Genomic DNA, 23,978 nt, shown 5'->3' on the forward strand with positions numbered 1-23,978 from the left:
CATTGTATGCACATATGAATAATAAAAAAAATTAAAAAAAAAAAAAAGAGTTAACAGAGTGGCTCAACTGGTAAGAGCGCCTGCTTAGCAAGCGTGACTGTCTGAGTTCAACCCCGAGTTCAAACCCCAGTGCCACCAAAAAAAAAAAAAAAAAAAAAAAACCATAATAAGCAGTGCTAAAGCCAGGCACCAGTGGCTCACCCCTGTAATCCTAGCTACTTAGAAGGCTGAGATCGGGAGGATGGTGGTTCAAGGCCAGACCAGGCAAGAATTCACAAGACTCCATCTCCAAAAAACCAGAGCAAAATGGACTGAAGGTATGGCTCAACAGCAGAGCAGCTGCTTTGCAAGTGTGAAGCCAAGTTCAAACCCCAGTCCCACCAAAAAGAAAACAAAACAAAAACAGTGCAAGATTCTGGCTATTTGGAAAAAAAAAAGTAGTACTCCTACCCTCACTACACACTAAAATAAATTCCAGTCTAATTAAAGAATTAAATGTGGGAGAGTTTTGGGGTTTTGTGGGTATTTTTTGGCAATACTGGGGTTTGGACTCAGGGAGTCACGCTTACTAGGCAGGCGCTCTAACACTCCGCCAGCCCTTTTTTGTCTCAGGTATTTTTGAGCTAGGGTCTCTCCAACTATTTGCTGGGGCTGGCTTTGAATCAGTCCTCCTGATCACTGCCTCCTGAGTAGCTGGAGATATAGGTATGAGCACCAGCTAAACGTGAGTTTTGTTTGCTTGTTTGCAATGATGGGGATAGAACCCAGAGACTTGCACAGGCCAGGCAAGCAGTCTACACTGAGCTACAGCCCTAAATATGTTTGATTTTGCAATGACAAAAAAATTTTAAAAGACTGACCAGAGCCTTCTTAAAATAAGAAATTTTTAGCTTATGCTGGAAATGGTGGAACACACTTGTAATTCAAACACTTTGGAGGCTGAGGCAGGAACGCTGCAAGTTTAAGGCCAACCTGGGCTACCATTCAAGGCCAGCACAGGCAAAAAGTTCATGAGACCCCCATCTCAACAGAAAAAGTTGGGTGTCATGGTGCACATGCGACAGCAGGAAGCTTAAAATACAGGATCACAGTCCAGGCTGGCCTAGGCAAAAAGTGAGACCCTTCTCCAAACTAAAGAGGCTAGAGTCATTGCTCAAGTGATAGAGCATCTGCCTAGCAAGCACGAGGCAAATCCCAGTACCATCAAAAAAAAAGGAATTTCTTGATTAATGTAGAAACTAAACACATCTCTAAGGAAACACTAATTTGCAGCCTATCACTGTGAAGCGTTCAAAAGTACACAGGCATGGCTGGCGGAGTGGCTCAAGTAGTAAGAGTGCCTACCTAGCAAGCATTAAGCCCTGAGTTCTAACCCCAGGAAAAAGTAGATAGATTCCCAGCTCAAAGGGCTAAGTGAGGCTAACAGATTTCTGAAAGGTAAAACTTAATAGAAGTCTAAGTCAACTCAAACATTCTACTTTGTCCCCAGACTTTCTTCCAACTCTTGTATGAATGAGTTCTTTAGGTGACGCAGTCAAACACAGAACCAGCCAGACCCATGCCATAGAGGTGTGTTCAGTGAATGAGGACAGCTATGCATCTTCCTCCCACCTGTCACATGACTGGTGGATCCTCAATCTCCAGTATGTCAAATAGCTTTGATGCCTCTTACCCCCCCACAACCTGGAACATACTGCAGGCCCAAAAATGTTATGCATTTTTCTCCTCTGAGAGACACACAAGATAGCTGACCCCAAGTTATTATAATTACCATAGAAAACTTTTTTTTGTGGGAGGGGGTTTGAACTCATACTTTGTAAGCAGGAGTTCTACCACTTGAGTCAATCCTCCAGTCCATTTTTGCTCTGGTTATTTTGGAGATGGAGTCTCTTGAATTGATTGCCTGGGCAGGCCTCGAGCCACACAATCCCCCTGATCTCAGCCTCCCAAGTAGCTAGGATTACAGGAGTGATCCATGGGTGCCCAGTACCATGGCAAAGTTTTCATTATGCTTTTATTTCCAAAAAAGAAAAGAGTTCTTAAAAGGCTATTATTTGCTTTGCAACAGCAAAGGAACTCAACCTCCTCCAGTGTATGAGACTAGGGACATGGCTCAAGTGATAGAGCACCTGCCTAGCAAGCACAAAGCCCTGAGTTTAAACCCCAGTACTGCCAATCTAAAACAAGCAAAAAAAAGATCTCCAGTATGGAACCTGACAAATCTAATATCTAAATCAAGCACCTTGGGCAAACCTCTGAGAGACATTGTTCACTGGATAAAGCTGTTGTGGCTGAAGTTCAAGCCTTGGGATCAAAGCAAACCCAACAAATCTTGTTCCATGTCTGCAGACTGTTAAAAAAAAAAAAGTCAGTACTCTAAAAACTGAAGACAGAAGTTACCCTAAAGCAATTTTTACTTTATCTAATTTTAGAACTTGTTTTGTCTCCATTATTTTAGTAACTCAATCTTTACAATTTTTACTGTTTTTTTTGGTGGTACTCCCTCTATTACACTGGTGAACAGAAGAGAAAGCCTTCAGGGTGATAGCTAACTGCCCAACAGCAATAATGCTTAAACTGAGACGTGTGCTGCCTTGTGCACTACAGCAGGGAAAGCGGCTGCACCAGGAGCTCGGCCTGGCGGCACAGGAAGAGCCTGAAAACCCTGGTGAAAGCTATCAGGTTCAAAAGGAGTCACCTGGGTCAAATCCCATCAAGTGGGCCAGGGAAGACGCTCAGGCACAAGTGGCCTGACAGCAGAAGTACCATAGAACAACTGGTCGCGCACACAAGAACATTTGCCTGACTATCTCAGAGCCCAATCCACAGGACTGCCTTCACGACTTTTATCAGTGACTGCTGCGCCCAATCAGCTTTCTGTCATGACTGTGGCTTTTCCCTTTCCCAAAAAACCCAACCTTCCCTTGTCCTTTGATACACAGAGACCCAGTCTCTCTGTGCCTGTGTCCAGGCAGACCACCCTTTTGTGTGGAGATGCATCTCTATTGTCTGTTTTTATACCCCCTGCCCTCAACAGGGCCTGGTTTATAGAACACAGGCAGCCAGACTTTCGCCTTCAAAGAGGAAAAGGGCAGATTCCCCTTTGTAAAACCTAACCAGTCCATTCAATAAACATTTAGTGAGCCTGACTCTATGCCAGGCATTTCTAGTCATACAGGTAGAACATCATATACACACATATATATATATATATATATATATGTATTTGGTGGTACTGGGGTTTGAACTAGGGGCCTTGCACTTGCTAGGCAGGTACTCTACCACTTGGACCACACCCCCAACCCTTTGTGCTTTAGCTATTTTTTCAGGTAGGGGTCACATTTTTGCCCCAGCTGGCCTGAACTTTGATCCTTCATACCTCCTACGTAGCTGGGATTACAGACAGAAACCACCATACCAGCTTTTTTGTTGAGATGGGGGGTCTCCTGAACTTTTTTCTTGCCTGAGCTGGCCTTGAACCACAATCCTCCAGATCTCCACCTCTCGAATAGCTAGGATTACAGGTGTGAGTCACCATGCCTGGCTTTAAAAAAAAATCAAGAAAATAAAAATATTATAGTAACAAAAGAGTACCTTCCCTGCCCCCACAGGAGGGGAAATCACAAGTCACATAGAAAGAACACTTCTCAAGAGCAACACTGCAACAGGAGGCAACTTAAACAAATGCCTTCAAAATTCTGAAGGGAAATTATTCCTAATCTAGAATTCTAGAGTCAGCCAAACTCTCAACCAAGTATAAATGTATAGTAACTAATCTACAGACAGACCAGAGCCCAAAATATTTTTACCTCACAAGTACCCTTATCAAGCTACCTTTGTTCTGTGCTCATTCAGAACAAAGAGAAAAGATGAGAAGGAGGACACCCCGGGACAGGAGAGGGCTAGGCAGGCAGGATGGGTTCTTCCAAGGTTAAAGGGGATCCAGGCTAAAGACTCCAGGGCTCAATGTGTGCCAGGTCTACAAAGTAAGGAAATAAAAACCAGACAATGACTAGCTCCAAAGGGGGAAAAAAAAAAAGACTCAACAGAAAGTCACAGCTTATTAAATGACTCAGTTATGGCATGCACAGTCACAAAGACAAATGGTAAAAGTGGATCTAACCCAAATGACAACCTAATTACTTTGGGAGATTGTAGAGACCCAGAATGCACAGGTATGGAGAGAAGGTGCAGAGAAAGGGATGGACCCCAACACCTAGCACAGAAAGCCAAAAACTGAAGAATCAGGTAGCAAAATAAGCATGGTATTTCAAAATGGTGGTGACTACAAGAATCACAATTTCACTTAGAAGAAGTTACATGAGTTACTTTTAGAAGACAGAAAGGGGAACCCAAATCTTACAACACCCTAAGCACTGCACATGTGCCATTCCCTCACTTGGTACATCCAGGTCAGCCTGCTGCCTAAGAGTCTCCCACTGCACAGATGCCCCTTTTACACACACACAGGCCATCTAAGCTACACTGAGGAAGTAAGTCACTCAGCACAGCCCACACCCAGGGGGTACGAGGTAGTGGGTGGGAGGTGGGGCATGGGAGGTGGGAGCACAGCTCGGGGGCTCCAAAAGTCAAGAGTATCTACAACTGCTTGGAACGGGTCCACATGCCAATTTATCTCTCCTCTATCTCGGCCCTCACTTGTTTATTTAATTATTTACATCAATATGGACTGTGGGATTTATTTTTAATTTAGGTTCTATTTAAGCTACTAATTATTAAAAAAAAAATAGTGTTCCAGCTGCTCGTCTTTTTTTTTTTTTTTGATGACGTGGTTCAAACCAGAGCTTTGTTCCTGCTAGACATGCACTCTACCATTGAGCTACATCCTCAGCCCCTGTGACATGCGCCCATCCTCTGTGTTTCACATTTGTTCTTATTCTCAGCACTACAAGAAATTCCAGGCTCATCTTGTATTTTCCCTATTCCAACCCTGGAATTCGCCATTTTTCTCAAGGAGCTCTGATTCATTTTATGGAAGAATGAAATGGTATTAGAATCCAAAATTGGGCTCAGCATCTTCCTCCCAAAATAATACTGACCTAGCCACGAGAAAAACAGCAGACAAACCAAACTGAAGGACATTCCACAAAATGTCATTGTCAAGGTCTCTGGAATAAACTAAATGTGATTCCTGGTACAGTTTGGATCTTAAATGCGCCCAAAAGACCCAAATGTTAAAGGTATAGACCTCAGCTTAGCACAACTGAGAGATGCTGAGGCCTACAAGAGGTCTTCGGATCATGAGGGGAAAGCCCTCAAAGGGGCTGTAGGACGCTGGTCTCTTCCTCTCACTTGCTTTTTTCACATCGTACTTTTAAGATGAACAACCCCGCTTGGCTATATGCTATCCGCCAGGATGTGCTGCCTCACCAAAGGTTCAAATGCAATGGGACCAACCAACCCACCTTGAACTAAAACCTCCAAACCGTGAGCCAAAGTAAACCTTTGGTCTTTTTAAGTTTGTTGTCTTGTTTATTTGTTACAGTAACAGAAAGCTAACTAACATCCCTGAAATTCACTTTCTTTTTCTTTTTTTTTTTGACCATATGGGGTTTGAACTCAGGGCCTCACACTTGCTAGGCAGCCACTCTACCACATGAACCACTCCACCAGCACTCCTGAAATTCATATGTTGAAATTTTAACCCCCAGTGTTATGATGTGAGGCAGTGGGGCCTTTGGGAGTGACTAGATCATAAGGGGAGACCTTGTGATGAGATCAGTGTTCTTATAAAAGGGATCCAGAGTTCTTCAACTCCTTTCTACCATGGCAACAAGAAGGCAGCTGCCTGCAACTGGAAGAGGGACCTCACCAGAACCCAACTATGCTGGCACCTGATCTCAGACATCCAGTCTCCACAGTTGTGAGAGACAAATTTCTCTGGTTCATAAGCCACTCTGTGGTACTGTGTTCTACCAGTTTAAGCAAACTCAGTCATCAAAAACAGGAGAATTCTAAGAAACTCTTACAGGCCAGGAGGCAAGATGACTAAACAGGATGTGGTGTCACGGGGAGGATCCTGAGACAGAACAAGAACACGAGGGAAAACCGGATGGCCCCAAATAAAGTTCCTATTTGTTCCATGGTTGTCCCAAATGTACCACATCCATGCAGATGTTAAGCATTGGGGGAAACTTAAGTGCAAGTTATGTGGGAACTCTGTACTAGATATTTTTATCTACATACAAAGAATACTAAAATAAGTATATAACTCAATTAAAAACAAAACCAATTGTATTCACATATGAAAATAGAAGAATGGAACCTGTTGAAATTGTTCTAAGAAAGGGGAGGAAGGGGAACGATGGAGTAAACCTAAGATATACTGTAAGCAGACAAAGTATACACACAACATGTACATTACAAATTTACATCTAAGCCAGGCATGGTGAAACACACTTATAGTCCCAGGACTCAGCTGGCTGAGGCAGGAGGAGGGCAAGTCAGCCTGGGCTACACTCAAAATAACAAAACAAAACAAAAAAAGACTGGATGTGGTGGTACACACCTACAATCCCAGCTATAGAGGAAGATCAGGAGGACTGAGGTTCAAGCCAGCCCAGGCAAAAAGTTAGCAAGACACATCTCAACCAACAAGCTGGGCTATTGGGAGGCATAGGTGGGCCTTGGGCCAAAAACAAAGCAATTAAAAAAAAAAAAGAAAGATTCTGTCTGAAAAATAACTAAAACAAAAGGGGCTGGAGGCATGCATGGCTCAAGTGGCAGAGCACCTGCCTGGCAAGTGGGACAAGCCCCAGTACTGCAATAATAATAGTAATAGTTCACATGCATCCAATATCTTAGTTTTCAGAGCATTTTCATGTGTATTTTTTACAGGAACAACAAAAAGTCTGTAGATAATTTAGCCAACTATCATTTAACTTCTACTTAGAACAAGGAACCCTAAGCTCACATTACGCAGAACAGACAGAGTCCATGCTCCCTCCTGATGGAGGGCTCCTCCACCTCAGGAACCGCACGGCCCAGCGCATACATGTTCGCAAACACACACTCCACATGTGCACACGCACTTGGTGTTTCTGACAGCTCGAAATACAAAAAACAATACCTGACTGGCCAGGACAAGTCCACAGGCTCCTCCAATACAGAAAGGACTTAACACTTCTGCCACAATAAAAACAGACCAACACAACACTGAGCCAAGAACAGAACTGCTTTTTCTTGTTTTGTTTTTTGTTTCTGATTTCTTTTGGTTACTAGGGCACTATAACACTCGAGCCACTCCAGCAGCCCTTTTTGTTGTTGCTCTGGGAAAGGGTCTCGCTACATGTAAGCCCAAGCTGGCCTCAAGCTCGAGCTCCTCCTGCCTCATCCTTCTGAGCACTGGATCATAGGTGTGCACCACCATGCCCAATGTGAATTCATTATTAGACAAAAAAAGTAAGGCAGAAGTGACTAAGACTCTGCAGATCAGGATCTACACGTTGGAATTTTTTTTGGAATTTTTTTTGTTCCAGTGGAGAACTCAGTGCTTGCACTTCCTAGGCAGGCCTGTACCACCTGAGCCATGCCCCTGGCAAGGTTTAATTTTGTCATGGCAGATTATCAGAGTTACAGGTCCCTTTGTTTCTGTAGTGATCTATTTTCCATCTCCACAGCTGATCATTTAGTATAGTTAGCCTCCTCTCAGACCACACAATCAGGCAATACAAATCTCAGCGGTCTAATTTTACCACAACTTAACCCTTCTCAAAAATTAGTGAGAAAAAGGCTAAGGCCACAGAAGGAAAGGGCACCATCTTGGTCACTTACCCTCTGGTTTTATGACGTGCCATTCAGCCAGGAAGCTCATGCAGTAAAGAGGGTTAGAAAAAACAAGTGCTGGGCTTGGCAGAATGGCTCAGGTGGTAGAGTGCCTGCCTAGCAAGTATGGGGCTCTGAATTCAAACCTAAGTACCGCAAAAAAAAAAAAAAAGAAAAGAGTGCTCACAGGGAATGTATGGAATGATATGGGGGTGGGTGGTGACACAACACAGAGAATTATATTAAGAATTACTGAATTCAACACTTTAAGACAGCAAATTTTATATAATGTGCCTTATAGCCAAATTTTAAAAAACAGAGAATGTTATAGAAAAATCACCAGGGCTGGGGTTGTAGCTCAGTGTTACGTAAAGCACTTACCTAGCATGTGTGAAGCCCTGGTTCAATCCCCAGCACCACACACAAAAAAAATTATATATATATGTGTATTAAAATCATCTGATCTGAGTGACAGGCAAAGGACAAAACATATGAGCTGACCTGATGTCCTGACAGTTTGTTTTTTTTTGGGGGGGTACTGGGGCTTGAACTAAGGCCCTCACACTTGCTATTCATATGCTCTACATCTTGTGCCATGCCGCCAGTCCTCCTGACAGTTCTTTATTATTGGACAAAGTCCCCATAAATACAATAAAGAGGTACACACTGAGGAAAAACACAGACGCTCTGCCTTGCACGGTTGCTGGGGCACATCACAATGGAGATGTTTTCCGAGAGCTCTGTTATGTGAGCTAAGCCAGCAGGAACTGGCAGTGTCAGCAAGGCTGGTGAGGTCACAGATGACCCGTTACACCATGCACATGCAGTCACCCTGAAGAACACCAGGCACATGTTGAGGGACCAGTCTGCAGAGGGAAGTCCATGCTATGTTAAGGATAAATGCCCACAATCTTGGAACTCAAGATTATAGAGTATGCTATAGATTCAATGAGATAAATGTCAAAACTCACAAAATTAAATGAACAAACTGGCATGCCCATGGAATATACCTGACAAAACTGAAAACATGCTCACACAAAAACCTGCATACAAGAGCTCCAAAAAACAAAATACTGGAGAAATGTAAAACTTGTGCAGCAATGGTTTGGCACTAGCAAAATGTGGAAACCACCCAAAGGTCCATCAACTGATAAACAGATAAACAAAATGTGTTCAATTCATACAACAAAATATTATTTGACTATAAAAAGAGAACAAAGTACTGATACATACAACAAAGGTACTATGGTAACTGAAAGAAGCCAGATACAAAGGCCACGTACCACATAATTCCACTTCTAGCCCAGAGATATAAAGCAGATTAATGGCTGACAAAGGGGACGGAGAGTGACTGCTAATGGGCAGGAGGTAATGGAAATACTCTAGAATTCAATGATGGCAATGGCTGCACAGCTCTGTGAATTTTATCAAATATGATTTATAGCTTAACACAACAAACAGTCACATTGTTGTTACTGTTTTGTTTTGCTTTTTTGCAGTCCTGGGAATCAAACCCAGGCCTCATGCATGCTAGGCAAGTGCTCTGCCCTCAGAATTTTTTTTCTTTTCTTTTTTTTTTTTGGTGGAACTGGGGTTTGAACTCAGGCCTACACCTTGAGCCACTCCACCAGCACTTTTTTTGTGATAGGTTTTTTTCAAGTATTTGCCCAGGCTGGCTTTGAACTGCTGAGTAACTAGGATTACAGGCGTGAGCTACTGTGACAAGCTTATAAATTAAATTATATAGATCAAAGAAAATAAAAGTAAATACCCATATTGTGACCTAATCTTTTTGGCTTTGTCAAGGAGTTGAAAAAAAGTTTCCTTTCTCAATCTTTTTATCCTATCTTCCCTTCTTAATAAGTGACATCAACAAAACAATCTTAACGCTGTTTTTAATGTATTTAGAAATTTCCAAATCCACTAACTATAATGATTTTTTTTTTAATTCCTAAGCGGTATCTCTTTTTTTGGTGGTACTGGGGCTTGAACTCAGGTCCTCACACTTGCAAAGCAGGTGCTTTACTACTTGAGCCACTCCACCAGCCCACTATCATGATTAAAAAGCAGAGTAAGGATCAAGCATGGTGGTGCAAACTTGTAATCCCAGCACTAGGGAGGCTGAGACAGGAGAACTGCAAGTTCAAAGCCACCCTGGGTTATGTACTGAGACCCTGACCAAAACAACAAAAAAAAAGCAGAGTAAACAATAGCAGTATCAGTAGTACAACTGCATACTTTTTTTAGCTCTGAAATTTCAGAACAAAAATTATATAATAAAGACTCAAAGGGGGCCAGGTGTAGTGGTGCATACCTGTAATCCCAGCATTCAGAAGGCTTAGGCAGGTGGATTACAAACTTCAGGCCAGCCTGGGTTGCATGGCGAGACCATGTCTCAACCAAAAAAACAAAAAAAGGAGCCAGGCACACTAGTTCACATAGCTATTTAGGAGGATTAAGATTTGAGGCCAGTCAGTCCAGGCAAAAAGTTTGCAAGATTCCATCTCAACAAATAAAAAGCTGGACCTAGTGGTGCACACCTATCATCCCAGTAAGGTGGGAAGTAGATTGTGGTCCAGGGGAGCCCAGGGGAAAAAACGTGAGACCAAGCCAGGCGCCACTGGCTCACACCTATAATACTGGTAACTTGGGAGGCTGAGATAGAAAGGACTGCCATTTGAGGCCAGCTGAAGCAAATAATTTACAAGACCCTATATCCAAAATACCAGAGCAAAATGGACTGGAGATGTGGCTCAAGCAGTAGAGCACCTGCTTTGTAAGCACAAAGCTCTGAGTTCAAATTCCATTCCCACCAAAAAATAAGAAAAAAAAGAGAGACTCTCCAAGGGAAGGGGGCCCAGTCGGTTACTCACTGGGCAAGAGGTGGGCGCCGGGCTCCCTCTGGGCTTTTACGTTCAGCACCTGCAGAACTACTGGCTGATTGTCCTTTGCAATGGCCAAGGTAGCTGCCTCCTTGCCTCTGGGTCTGGAGCTACAGGAGCCAGAGGCTGCGCGCCTGCAGAGGACCATGGTTGCCCAGAGCAGAAAAGGTTCCTTGACACATCTTAACCTACAGTGAGACTGCAGGTAACTGAGCTGAGCTCCCTGTGGCTTTTCGTGGAGAGTATGTGGAGGGCAGCTCCCCACCTACAGCCTGCACAATGCCAACCCTGTCCACAGGATCTGCTGGTTGACACAGGATCTGCTCTGCCAGCTCAGCTGGAGCCACATGTGGATAGCCAGGAAGATGTGACCTTCCTCTGGGATATGTTTGTTGAAAAAAGCCTGCATTCACTAGTAAAGATGACCAGTGCATGAACATCACGCATGTGCAAGAGCCATGTAGAAGGAGCAAGCACTGACCGTGCTGTATAGAGTGTGGACGGCTTGATGAGACCGCTGGAGTCCTCAGTGCAGCTCACCGCTGAGAAACTAGCACCTGAACAGCTCTGGTGAAGATCTGCAATGAGCTAACAAAGCTACTAAAATATTTCTCCTTCCAACTACAAGTCTCTGTGAGGTCTCATTTCCTCCACATATTTCAGCCACATCAACATACACCAAGTTGAATACAGAAGCAGACAGGAGAACCCAGCTGGGGTTTTTTTTTGTTGTTGTTGCTTATTTGTTTTTAATTTTAGCTAGAAAAAATGGATATTTTCAAATTTGTAAAGCATTGTAACTCTTCTGAAATTTTATTTTTATATCATCCTGGAAATTTTTATTTTACTTATCTTAAAATAAAATTTATTTTATTTTGAAGAAAAAAAAGAGGTAGAGGAAGGGAGAAAGAAAAAAGATATTTAGGTAGGTAGCTAGATAGACAGATAGATCGATCAATCAAGGTTCATACTCCAACAAACCCAAAAAAAGTTTTGGAAGGTCTGAAACTTTTTCAAACCAGGACATCTATGAAAAAACAAACAAACACTGCACATCTCTGTAGTCTGTACTACCACAGTGAGTTATTTCATTTTATAAACATAAAACCATATTATAACAGTAAATATGTTCTATCCAGCTACCTGTTGCTTATCCTTTACCAGTTAAGAATCACTGTAGGGCTGGGGACAGAGTTCCTAGGTAGCTTAGCATGCCCGAGGTCCTGTGTTCAATCCCCAGCACCATTTAAAAAAAAAAAAATGGGAGGGGAGAAGAATCCCTGTATTTCTACCATCCATCACTACCTAATGTTTACAGAGTTTCATCTCCAGAGCTTCCCCAAAAGAGCACTTAGAGCTGAAAGTGTACTAACACATCACTTTATACTTGTCACATAGCACCTCCTCTATCTAATTTTTTTCTCTAATCTAACCTAACCTAATCCCTTTATTTCCCCTACTAAACTTGAATCACAAAAATGAACCACAAAAACCTATAAAGTGGAGTGTTCAAATGAAAGATTTCATAATAACAGTAGCTATTCTGAGTGTTTCCATCCTAAACAAAAACACTCTACTAGATACAACAAAAACCTTTGTTTGCCTTGAGGATTTTGTTGAGCAGATGCTTTCAGAACTAAAGAAATGGGGGCAAACACCTTCGGATGCTTCTCCACAGCAACTCCCAAGGCCAGAAGCAGCTTCTAAGTGCTCAGGTCCTCCAGTTTACAACACCCTAACCTCACCTGTTTCCAGGAGTTGCACATATTTCTACATAAGCTTACTTTGCTTCCAGAAATCCAAAGAAGGCTGTCTCTAACCATGGCTATACCTGAGGAAACAGATTTTGCCAGAGGCTGCTTCCCTGATCAGCTGTCAGGAACTGTCCCTCAGCGGTCATTGAATTCGCCACAGGACCATGGGCCCATCTTCCTCAAAAGCAAATTTTAAGCACAAGAAATAAAAGGGAAAGGGACTACATGAAAATGTAGAATGTGCTTTTTCCTAATATAAGAATAAGTCAATGATGCAACTATCCCCATTGTGAGCTGTTGGTTGAGCTGTAGGTAGAGCGCCTGCCTAGCAAGCACAAAGCCCTGAGTTCAAACCCCAGTGCTGCAAAAAAAAAAAAAAAAAAAGAAAAAGAAAAAGAAAAAAAGAGCTCTCTCAGGATTGGAAATGTGACAACTCTCACCAACACACTTTGCATCCTGAGTCTCCAATACAGCATACGTCTTAAAACTATTTTAAAAAGCAAGTAAGACAACAGAAAGCAGGAACCATAAAAAAAAAAAACTGAAAAGTTGGACTTCATCAAAATTTAAAGCTACTAAAAAATTAAACTACTTATTTATTAAAAAATAACGAAAAAAGAGTTAAGAGACAGACTGGGGAGAAATATATGCAACACATGTATCTAGCAAAGAACTTCTATCCAAAATATGTAAAGAAGTCCTATACTCAATAATAAAAAGACAAGCTTTTTTTTTTTTTTTTTTTTTGCAGTACTGGGGTTTGAACTCAGGGCTTCACACTTGCTAGGCAAATACTCTATCACCTGAGCCACGCTCCCAGTCCTTTGTGCTTTAGTTATTTTTTGGAAAGGGTCTTGCGTAAGGGATGGCATAGATCATGATTCTCACACCTATGCCTCCTGTGTAGCTGGGGTCACAGACACAACCCATCATGCCTGGCTTATTGGTTGAGATGGAGTCTTGGTAACTTTATCCAGGCTAACTTCAAACTGCTATCCTCCTGATCTTTGCCTCCTGAGTAGTTGGGGTTACAGGTGTGCAACACCATACCCTGCCTCCCTTTTTTTTTTTTTTTATAAGGAAAAGAGGGCTGGAGGCATGGCTCAAGCATTAGAGTGTTTGCCTCAAAGTGCTAAGACCTGAGTTCAAATGCCATTACCAGAGAGAATAAAAGGAAAAGATAGTGTTTTTGGTTTGCTGTGTTGGGGATCAAACCCAGGGGCCTTGCAAACACTAGGCAATCACTCTACCACTGACCACATTCTCCAGACCTAAGAGGTTTATTTTGGCTCATGATTTTGAGACTTAAAGGTCAAATCTGGGCAGCTTCATCTGATGAGGCCTTATGTTGCATAGTAACATTCAGATGCATCACTGGCCAACCCAATTTCTCAACTGGGCAACAGCCTTGAACAGGCACTTCACAAAACAGATACAAAAACAAGCACATACCTTCCAAATGCGGGAGACATGTGGATTAACCAGAACACACGTAGCTGGTGGAAAACTAGCTGTTTCTTTGAAAAAGTGAATCACACATCTGCCCTATAAGCAATTATACTCCTGGGTATTTATCAAAAAAAGGAAAGAAAAGTGTACACCCATGTGCCTTACACAAGGAGGAGCAGGCCCGCCCCCAGATGCACATCAAAAGAACAGCTGTGGCAGAGTCACACAGCAGAACAGAACTCACTCAGGAGCAGGAAGGAACACTTACCGCGGATTCATGCAACAATACAAGCGAATTTCACAAATGTGTGCTAAACAAAGAACTGGATGGAAAGACACATAGTATATAATCTTATTTATACAGAATGCTAGACTAGGAAAGCTAAACCTACTGTGACAGGAACCAAATTTGAGTTGCTTGGAGGAGAAAAGATTAATTATTAGAAGGAACTTTCTGGGCAAGTATCTTGATACAAATTAATCAAACTGACTGCATAGCATACTTAAAATCTTGGCATTCTACTCTATGTAAATGATATCCCAATTTTTCAGTGTTTTCTAATATTTAAGGCTGTATGTATTTGGAAGCCGTCATTCTGCTGTTAACTGAAAGGTGGTTACAAAAGGGTTTTTTCTTTGGTTGGTTGGCTGGTGTTTTGTCCTTTTTTTTTTTTTTTTGAGACAGGGTCTCACTACATAGCCCAGGCTGGCCTAGAACTCCTCCTGTCTTGGCTTCCCAAGTGCTTAGACAACAGGTATGCACATCTATGCCCAACTATGAATGGTTTTTTTTTTTGAGAACACAATAAAATTATGAGATACAGTGCTGGGTTAAGAAACTCCCTCTCCTCAAGATTCCTGGTGTACATACACCTTCTCTCCTCGTTATTCCATCAAATACTAAGACAGGAACTCCCGAAAAGGGGATTTCACATATGTATGAAGGTTCCAAGTCAGCTGACCTTATGATGGGGCACAGACCTTTTAAAAAGTGGGTCTGAGCTGGGTGCCAGTGGCTCACGCCTGTAATCCTAGCTACGCAGGAGGCAGAGATCAGGAGGTTCGAGGTTCGAAGCCAACCTGGGCAAATAGTTCGAGAGACCCTATCTTGAAAAAAAAAAATCCATCACAAAAATAGGGTTGGTGGAGTGGCCCAAGTTGAAGGCCCTGAGCTCAAACCCCAGTAACACACACACACAAAAAAGTGGATCTGCCACAGGCTGTAGAGGAGGCAAAGTAAACCTACCAAATATATACCTCAGCCCAGGCCCTATGCCTGCTCTATATTTTGAATGGGGAGATGTGGGGAAGACAACAAAAAGAAAAAGTGGGTCTGGTGGTCAGAGGCAAAAAGGCAGACACTCGAAGTGGGAAAGAAATTCAGTGACACAGAGTCTTCACAGCTGGCTTAGGACAGGAGCTAGGAACAGCCCCCGGCTGACAGCCAGCCAGCAAGAGAAGACCCCAGTCTAAACCTCCATAAGAACTGGATTCTAGCTGAATGCAGTGTACACACCTGTAATCCCAGCACTCGGGAGGCCAAGGCAGGAGAATATGGCATTCCAGACCAGTCTGGGCTACCAAGAAAGATCCTGTTACAAAACACAAACAAAAAGAACAGAATTCTGTCATAACCAAAGAGCACTCTGAGCTCCAGAAGAGCTCAGGATTCCAGACTGCAGAGCACCTGACTCCTGATGGTCTCAGGACTGAGACCTAAGCAGAGCACCCAGCAAAAACAAGTAAAAATAGCACACTAAAAGCTTTAAGAATCACTTCTCAGCCTTTTGGCTAAGATCAAGTGTAAAAGCTTTAGGACTTAAGACTGGAAGTGTGGCTCAAGTGGTAGAGTGCCTGTTTTTCTAACATGAAGCCCAAGTTAAAACACCCCAGCCCCACCAAAGGTTAAAAAAAAAAGTTTAGGACTTAAAAGACTTTTTAATTAAAAAGAATAGAATTGTGAACTTTTTTTTTTTTGTGGTACTGGGGTTTGATCTCAGGGTCTCACACTTCCTAGACAGGCGCTCTACCACTTGAGCCACTCCACCAGCTCTTTTTGCGTTAAGTATTTTTGAAATAGGGTCTCACAAACTATTTGCCTGGGGTTGGCTTCGAACAATGATCCTCCTGATCTCTGACTCCCAAGTAGCTAGGATTACAGGCGCAAGCCACAAGCACCCAGTTGTGAACAAACCTTTGAACACACTATGGTGAATAAAATAAACCAGTCACATAGTGAAAAACATGGTAGGATTTCACTCCTATGAAATATCTAAGAAGTCAGAACCATATTAAAGGAAGTAGAAAGGGGAGGCTGAGGGGAGGAAGGAAGAAGTGCTAGGATCAGAGTTCCACAGGTGCTGTACAACAATTCGAATACCCTCAACATTACTGAACCCCTTAAATGGTTAATATAATTTTTTTAATGTCAGAAGTAGGGCAAAGTCTTCCCTAGTAAGGGCAATTACAGGACTAACATGGCATTATCACAACTCATGTGAGGCTGTGGCTTCAAGACTTGCAAGGTGGTTCAAAGCCTGGCATGTGGAAGCAGATACTAGGGTCAGAATGCCGACTTCACAGACTATAACCTGCCCTCTCCAACCTCACACTTCTTGCCAGGAGGACAGCAAGAAGTGTCCCTATTTTGCCAAGAGCAGTGTAGTGGCAGTACAGTGACCTCCTGAAGGACCTGGACATAAATGTCTACATTATGCAGGAGTCAGGGAACAGCCTATGGTTTAAATTGAGGTAACAAGAGTACTTTAAAATTAAGGAAATAACTTCTACTTTACGTACGCACATAACTCAGCTTAAAACGTTTACTACAGAAGCTGAGCACTGGTGGCTCATGCCTATAATCCTAGTTATCTGAGAGGCCGAGATCAGGAGGGTTGCAATTTGAGGCCAGCTCAGGTGAACAGTTCTTGAGACCCCATCTCCAAAATAAACAGAGAAAAATGTACTGGAGGTGTGTTCAAGTGGCAGAATGTCTACTTTGCAAGCATGAAGCCCTGAATTCAAACCCCAATCCCACAAAAAAGAAAAAAAAAAGTTTGCTCCATTGGCATTCATTTATCCGCTTAATATTTTTCTTTCTTTTTGTGAGATTGAGGTTTGAACTCAGGGCCTCATGCATGCTAGGCAGATGCTCTACCACTTGAGCCATTCCACCATTCCTTTTTTGTATGGGTATTTTTGAGATAGGGAGTCTCACAAGCTATTTACCCAGGCAAACCTCAAACTTAATACTCCTGATATCTGCCTCCCGAATAGCCACCAGAGCCCAGCTCCACTTTGTAAGTGTGGATATCACACTAAGCATACTCAAAAAGCACAAAGTTAAACTGCTCTCCTTTCCCTCCAAACAATTAAAAACTAAACAAAATCACAATTCATTTTTGTTTTTTGCTTTGTTTTGGTTTTGAGACATGGTCTTGTGATATAACCCAGGCTGGCTTTGAACTCAAGATCCTCCTGCCTCAGCCTCCTAAGGGCTGGAATTCCAGGCATAAACCATCACATGCAGCCACAATTCATTTTTTTTGTTTTTGGTAGCCCTAGGGATTGAACTCAAGGCCCTACAATTGCTACGTAGGCACTCTACCACTTGATCCGCACCCCCAACAGCCCTTTTGCTTGAGTCTCTTTTTTGGGGGAGTAGAGTCTAATGTAGACTGGTCTCTCAAATAGAGATACTCTTACCTATGTCTCTCTGGTAGCAGGGACCACAAGTGAGCACCACCATACCCAGCTTATTAGTTAAGATGGGGTCTTCATAACTGTGCCAAGGCTAGCCTTGAACCTCAATCCTCCCATCTCTGCCTCCCCAGAGCTAGAACTACACCCAGCCACAATTTATTTTTGATCCATGAATATACTAACTAGGAAGCCATAGGGTAGAAAGACACACGGATGACCTGGGAGAAAGAATATAGGCCATCTCCAACTTGGCCTCCTGCCTTATGAGTGAATGTCCTCTGGAAAAACTTGAAAGATTATTAGCAACCTCCTAGAGGCCAAGTCCAGCAAACTTTTTAGTCCAACTCTCCCTTGGCTTCTCAGCCAATTGGACAGTGACCGCCCCCTCTCCTTACCCCAGTCCCAGGGTACTCTCCCCTTAGGGCTCTCTGCTGTCTACACCAGGTAATCACTATAGGACACCACGGCATGGCCCACATGATGTGATCTCTAAGATCTTCACCTCCAGTTTCAACCTTTGTCTTGACTCCAGACCTGCATCTCCAGCTCCCTACTAATCTACTGGGCCTCCCACAAGCACTGAGGATTTCTCATATCCAAAAGCAAACACCATCTTATCCTCTTCCTACTTTCCCTATCTGGGTGAGTGTCATGGCCAGTGAGTCACCAAGAGGTGAGGAAATCACTCTAGATGCATTCTTTCAACAAACATTTACCAAGTGCCTGTAATGAACCAAGCAGTGATATGGATAAATACAATGGACAGAATTCTGCCCTTGTGGAGATGAGAAATGCATGAGGAAACACAAACAAAACAAGAAAATGATAAAGCGAAGTGACCTGGCACTTTAGGTAGTCAGGGGTGCTAAAGAGCAAAGTCAGACAGGGCAGGGGGTGCAGAGCTATGCATTTTATGGCTCAAAGTAGACAGATGGCTGTGCCTGAGTGGGGCTGGAACAGTGCAAGGGAGAAAGGGAGAGAACTTTAGTAGAGTGACATGGTCCACTGGAGTCTACACAGACTTGCTGGAGTCCTCTGACCCTGTCCCTCCTTCCTGCAGCCCCTCCCCAAAATCCCTGATACAGCTGCTCTTCTGTGCCTCCTGCCACTGCTCTAATTCCACGGCTCACAGGCCTCACCTGGGATGGACAGCTTCCTGACCTGCTCATCCCAGTCACAGCACCACCTACACCACTGCCTCAGTCCTTTCTAAATGCAACTTGGCTTCTCTGACTTCACACGTAAGGATGAAAGCAGCTACCCTCAGCTTTCCCTCTCACCTCCACCCCTGTGGGACACTCAATGGCAGCCCACCCTCAGGCCTTATTTCCTCTATCAGGACCGCAGCTTCAGAGCCACCTCTGACACCTGGCCAGTCTAGACTTTCCTTCTAGTGCCTGAGAGGAATGGCCTCTTCAGTGCTCCTCAGATTAGGTCTCTAACCTCTTCTATGGGACCTGTCCACAGCTTTATTTCTGAATCTCCAGTAGCATAGAGGCTTTCGACATCACAGTCACTTAATGCCACACTTCCACAAAAGTTTTGTTTTTTGTAGGTACTAGGGTTGGAACTCAAGTCAGTTGCTCTACCACTTGGGCCTCGAACCCACACACCCAACAAACTTCCCTGTTCTTGTTTAGATGGGGCTGAAGCAGTAACTGCCTGACTAGCAAGTAAGTAACTGAGTTCAAACCCCAGTTCCACCAAAAAAGAAAAAGATCTCTTCTAGCTGGGTGCCAGTGGCTCAGGCCTATAATCCTAGCTACTCAAGAGGCAGAGATTAGGAGGTTCTCAGTTGGAAGCTGGACCGGGGAAATAGTTTGATAGACCCTATCTTGAACAAACCCATCAGAAAAAAGGGCTAGTGGAGTGGCTCAAGGTGAAGGCCCTGAGTTCAAGCCCCCCCCCCCAAAAAAAAAAAAGTCTCTTCTTGTTCTTAGGCTGGGAGCGTTGCTCAAGTAATAGAGTAGCTGTCTAAAAAAAGACAAAACACTTCTTTGTTCTATAAACTTCATCTACTAAGAACTCATCTTATTGTCACTTAGCTTTTTTTTTGGTTGGACTAGAGTTTGAAATCAGGGCTTCACAACTGCAAAAAGATGCTCTACCACTTGAGTCATACCTCTAGTCCATTTTGCTCTGGTTATTTTTTTGGAGATGGGGTTTCAGGAACTATTTGCCCTGGCTGGCCTCAAACTAGATCCTCCGGATCGCAGGCTCCAAAGTAGATAGAATTACAGAAGTGAGTGAAAACTAGAATTATTTCTAGTTTTCTTTTCAGATAATCATGTTTCAAGACAGTTTCTATGGCTGGTGGAATGGCTCAAGTGGAAGAGCACCTGCCTAGCAAGGCTGAGGCCTGGAGTTCAAATCCCCAGTACCACAAAAAGAAAAAAAAAAAAGACAGTTTGTGACCCTTTAGAGAGTCATACATTGATTTTTTTTTCCCAATATAAGGAAACACACGTAACAATATATAAATTTTTTTAATGTAAACATTTAAACAGCTGCAGTTAAGTTGTTGTTTTGGGGGGTTTGGTGGTGGTAGGTATTTGGGGGATTTTTGGTTGCTTTTTTTTTATTTTGCCTTTCTGGTGATCCATCTCAGGACCTTGTGCCCTTGTGCATGGTAGGGAAGCACCTACTACTGAGCTAAATCCCTAGATGGCAGGTTGTTTTGTTTTTTATGGTGCCGGAATTTGAACTCAAGGCCTACATCTTGACTTACTCCACCAGCCCTTTTTTGTGATGGATTTTTTTTTGGAGGTAGAGACTCGAGAACTATTTGCCTAGGCTGGCTTCCAATGGAGAGCCTCCTGATCTCTGCCTCTGTAGTTAGGATTACAGGAGTAAGCCACCAGTCCCTGACAGCAGGTTAAGTTTTGCCAGCCTGGAATTCTCAGTCTTCCTGTGCCAGTCTCCAATTGCTAGGGTTACAGGCATGAGCCACCACACCCTAGGTTTTATGCTTTTATTAGATACTGCAGAGCCAGGTGAATGAGCCAAGGCTGCAATGAGGTTACAGCCTGGTTCAACCTCACTGCCACCACAGGCTCAACTGCAACATGATGTTGCTTTCTTTGGTGACTTTCTTTGATGACTTGGAGAGTGCACGCCCTCCCACATATAACTTCACACAATTTAAAATATTAAATATGTAGCATCACTGTATTCTTAAATACTTAGGAAAGAGAACAGTGAGTCAAATTTCCCACAGTAACTGAGGCTTGTGGCCAATCTCAAAAAGAAGCAAACTCCTAACAGTAATAGGATTAGGGGACTAAAAGAAGCCCTTCCATTTCCTAATGGGCTTTTCAGTGACCTACCACAATGCATTCAGAGCTGATTCTGATCAAAGGCTTAGTCATGCTGTACCAAAGAAAAAAAAGCCTTGGTGTTTAATGCAAAGAATCAAAGATGCAATCACCCTTTTACACATCAATTTAAATAGTATATATCTCAAATATTTTGTTCCCATACTTTTTAAAAACATTATTTTTGCAAGTACTCCTAATCATCGCTTAATATGCAAATTCTTAATGGTGTTTAAATAAAACAATAGCAAGCGGCCACAATTCTCACACAATACACCTGGAACTGGTCTATCAACCTTATATTACAAAACCATCCACTCCATCACGCATTTGTTTTACTTTTTTAACGCTTTAATTATTTTTTTTTTTTTAAGGGAAAGGGAGCATCACATGTGACACGGGAAAGCACTCCAGGAAGGGCTGCTGCACGTTCGGCAGGCACGGTCGCCTGGGAAGTTCCACACCCGGCCACTGAAAGCCCTGAGAAAGCGACCGCCCCGCAGCGAAGAGGCCGCCGGCCGCAGATGACAGCATGACAGCGCGTCGCCCAGGGCGGTGCCGGGGGGGGGGGGGGCCGGAAGGAAGGGGAGGCCTCGGACAAAGCCGCCGGCCGCCCCCCAGGGGCAGCCGCAGCCCCTCCGCGACGCACAGGGTCCGCAGCTGTCACGGAAACGGCCGCCCCCGCCCGCCAGGGACACGGAGCCCAGTCGGGGACGCGGGGCCGGGCGGAGCCCTGAACCCGGGTGGGACCCGAGCCTGCAGGGACGCGGGAGGGCAGACAACAGGGGCTGGAGCCTGGATGAGGAGAGGACCGGGGCGGGGGCCTGGACTGGGGCAGAGGACCGGGGATGCGGGCAGAAAGACGAGGATGCAGGACCCCGGGCTGGGAAGGAGGCGAGCGCACAGGTGCCTCAGCTGGAAGGACGAGGATGGGAGGCGGACAGGAGGTCCAGCCAGGAAGGATGCGGAACAGAAGGCGTTCGGGACCTGGACGTGGACCAGGGCGGGGGACAGGGACCCGAGCCTGGAAGGCCGCGGAGGGCAGTGTCAGGCGCCCGGGCGTCCCGGGGCGGCCGGGCCGCGCACTCACCGTCCGGTCCGGCGGGCCGCGCTCGCTCGCGCTGTCACTACGGAGCGGCCGCTGCGCAGAGCCCGGCCGCCTGGGGCGCGGCACCGCGGTCACGAGCGAGGAGCGCCTCCGAGGCCGCCCAGCAGCATCCTCGGCCGCCCGGCCTCGCGCTCTCGCAGCTTAGCAGCCGACCGCTCCGCAGCGCCCGCCCCACCGCCGAAAATGGCGTCGCCGGCGCCGCGCCCGCCCCACAATGCCGCGCGCTGTGATGTCACCCGCCCTCGCGCCGCTGGGCGGGGCCCGGGAGAAACTAAACCCCAGTCTCTGCAGGCTAGGGGGCAGATGGGTGTCGGACGGACAGCGGTGGCTGAGCTCCATCGTCATGCCCTCCGCCCTGCTCGGTCCCCACGTCCGCAGCGGCGCTCAGGGCCATCCCGCTTGAGCTCGGCGCGTTCACCCGAACCTCCCGAGAACTGCAAATAAGGTCGAGCGCGGCCCTCGGAAGGAGCGGTCCCTCCTCGCAGCCTGCGGTGTGCTAGATCCACACCCAGGAGGCCTCTGCCCTTCTGCAGGGAAGTCCAGTGTCTAGGCAAGACCCTGACCCCAAGCCTTCCCCAGGACCATTGGACCCTCCAGAGTGGAGCACAAGACGGCAAGGCCCCCCTCAAGCCCAGAGGCCTCGGGCAAACTGCATCTCAGGCCTTGGAGGAAGAGACAGCATGCCCAGCGACCAGGGGCCTGGCGAGGGAGGCATTCTCGACCTCCATCCTGGCCTGAAGCTCTTCAACCTCACATGGCATATGGCATCGCACTCCAGCTGCAGGCCTGACTCAGCGGCCAGCTGGAGGCTATGCTGAGTCAGTAGCAAGGTTCAGCTTGTCTGCCACCGGCTTGGGAACCCTCCAGGTGCCTGTAGACGTCTAGGGGAGTAGCCTCTGTGATGTCCCTGGAGGGGCGCCTGCACCAGCCACCCCTAGCCCCCACCTCAGGAACTGTAGCCCTCTTCAGACCGCATCTCTGAGCTCCTGCAACCCTAGGCCCACCTGCTGACACTAGCAAGGCAGGTGCTCCTGGTTTTAAAAGGGAGGTCCAGGTATTGATCTCTCTTACAATGCAAAGGTGGGCTAACAAGGGGAACACAGCAGGTCAGGTTGGCCCGAGGAAAGGCAGTGGGTCATCGTCAAACAACCCTCTTCACACTGCCCTCAGTGATTCCAGCTGAACTGTGACTGGAATGTCACCGGTTCTTCAACAGGCATCTGAGAAGCAAAGCATCTAGCAGCTTATGGCCAGGTGCAAGAAAAGAGCAGGCTGAACCATTTCTGTGCCTTGCACTCAGTAGCTGCCCTCCTAATCCCCATCACCCCATCTGGAAAACTGGAGTGCCTGTGCGCCTCTTGATGGGAGCTCTTTGGTATTTCTTTTGTTCATCCCCACTGCCACTGCTTTGTTCAGGCTTTATCATTTTGTTCCTCTGTCCCCTCAACCAATGTCTGTTGAGCTGCCATGATCCTCATGCAACAGCAGAATGCACTGATGAACAGAACAGATGAGATCCCTGCTCTCCAGGAGTGCACAGTGCAGTGAGGAGAGACCAACATAGACCGACACAAGGAAGTATCTGACCTTGCTGAGGAAGTTATGATGGCTGCATGGGGAAGCTTCACAAAGCCAGATGGACTCCAGCAAAAGTTCTCAGGCAGGGAGCCTGGAGTACTGTGAGAAGAGAAAAGACCATGTCACCTACCACTTCCGTCGGTCCTGCCACGTGTATGCTCAGTGCCAAGTTCAAACTCCTTATCTTTTTCTCTCCTTTTATTTACTTACATGTATATACATTGTTTGTGCCACCTCCCCCTCAAATGCCCCCCAAACTCCTTATCTTGGTCTACAAGGCCCACAGGACTGACCTAGTGCTGCTGGCATCCTGTGAATACCTTTGCCTGTCCCTGAGTTCACCTGCTCTCCCACACCACATTGTACAGTGTCCATTCTGCCTAGAATGTTCTGCCTCTGCCTTGTC

At 45.2% G+C, this 23,978-nt stretch overlaps 1 protein-coding gene and 1 pseudogene across 23 annotated transcripts in view; one reads left to right on the plus strand and one right to left on the minus strand.

Moving 5' to 3' along the window:
• The window catches only part of Klc1 (kinesin light chain 1), a 65,145-nt gene extending 42,967 nt beyond the window's left edge, over positions 1 to 22,178 (minus strand). For 9 of the 23 annotated variants that reach the window (XR_012445995.1, XR_012445996.1, XM_074067070.1 and 6 more), the window contains exon 1: positions 21,977 to 22,177. The gene's annotated coding sequence lies outside the window, so the exon portion shown is untranslated. Of the gene's footprint in view, positions 1 to 21,976 lie in introns of all 23 variants that reach the window. The other 14 variants (XM_074067074.1, XM_074067072.1, XM_074067080.1 and 11 more) reach the window with 4 other exon arrangements.
• On the plus strand, positions 15,089 to 15,176 carry LOC141421800 (small nucleolar RNA SNORA51; annotated as a pseudogene).
• Positions 22,179 to 23,978: the final 1,800 nt, after the last annotated feature.

Source organism: Castor canadensis, chromosome 3 (genome assembly GCF_047511655.1).
Source record: "Castor canadensis chromosome 3, mCasCan1.hap1v2, whole genome shotgun sequence".
Classification (NCBI taxonomy): Eukaryota; Metazoa; Chordata; class Mammalia; order Rodentia; family Castoridae; genus Castor; species Castor canadensis.